General features: G+C 45.8%; 1 protein-coding gene across 2 annotated transcripts in view; it reads right to left on the reverse strand.

Annotated features, from left to right (window-relative positions):
- Window positions 1-863: 863 nt before the first annotated feature.
- Window positions 864-1,198, reverse strand: part of Il9r (interleukin 9 receptor) — an 11,056-nt gene continuing 10,721 nt past the window's right edge. For both annotated transcript variants that reach the window (XM_021178042.2, XM_021178041.2), the window contains exon 9: window positions 864-1,198. This exon is cut by the window's right edge and continues 1,682 nt beyond it. The gene's annotated coding sequence lies outside the window, so the exon portion shown is untranslated.

The following is a 1,198-nucleotide window of genomic DNA, read 5'->3' on the forward strand; positions in this document are numbered from 1 at the left end:
TCTGTGTAGCCCTGGCTGTCCTGGAACTCACTCTGTAGACCAGGCTGGCCTCAAACTCAGAGATCCACCTGCCTCTGATTCCCAAGTGCTGGGACTAAAGGCGTGTGCCACCACTGCCCGGCAAGATGAATCTTTCTTGTGAACTGTTGCTGTTGTATTTTGAATGAATTGCCGCAGACTCGGAGCTTCTTCATCCTTCCTCGAGCTTCTACATAACTGATATTAAGTACATACCCAGGCAAATGGTGGGGGGACTGCCTAGTAACCACTGCCTAGGGTTAGTGCTATGTTTTGAAATATTTGCTGACAATTAGTCTCATCAATTACATCTTACTTCTTTCCGTAAGGGCCTTGACGGTCATGGGGATGGTGTGACAGGAGTATGATAAAAAGCCCCAGATTCCCAAATTCTTAAATTGCCTTTTGTAAAATTTTACTCTTTACTTGTATTCACACCTACACAACACACAAACCTTGGTGCTGATTCACATTGACTGATTTATACAGTGTAACAGTAAAGCCTCGGGATCAAGAAAAGAACGGTAGAAGCCAGGGTAGTATTTATGCAGGTATATATACTGAACCTATCTTCACATAAAAAAAAAGAGAGAGAGGGTAATTATTTAAATGAAAAATAAACTTTATTTAACTATTTTGTTGTTAGCTTACTGACAAACTAGAAATCTCTTCTGCCTGAGAAATGTTCACTCCACTGAGCTGACTTATTCTAAATAATGTGATCACTGTTTTTACATCTTCATCTGCCAGCAGGTGAGGCAGGGAACTGGATGGCAGGGACACTCGGCTCTCTTGGTCCTAACTAGGGTGTCATGCCATGGACGGTCCCGTGAGTGAACGCTTTCCCTGGGGTCAGCATTGTGAGCCCTCCCAGGACACCAGCTCTGAGCTCACAATGCTGCAGTTCCTCTCTGCTCTCCATGGACCCCGCGAAGTAGTCCGACCGTCTCTTGCACGGTGTCACAGGCTTGGAAATCATCCTCACACTGACATTGTTCCCACGCTTGCCCTTTAAGAGCCCCTCAAGAAGCAAGAGGACTTCTGTTAGGCCAGTGCTTTATGGCTCCAAATCTGCACAAACGTGGCCATCTGCTCAGCCTGTTTTGGCCTTCTAGGTCACAATCTCTGCTTACATGCAAGAGTCTGAGACACAACCTGTCCCCATCATTGGGTGGCATCT

Source organism: Mus caroli, chromosome 11, assembly GCF_900094665.2.
Source record: "Mus caroli chromosome 11, CAROLI_EIJ_v1.1, whole genome shotgun sequence".
NCBI lineage: Eukaryota > Metazoa > Chordata > Mammalia > Rodentia > Muridae > Mus > Mus caroli.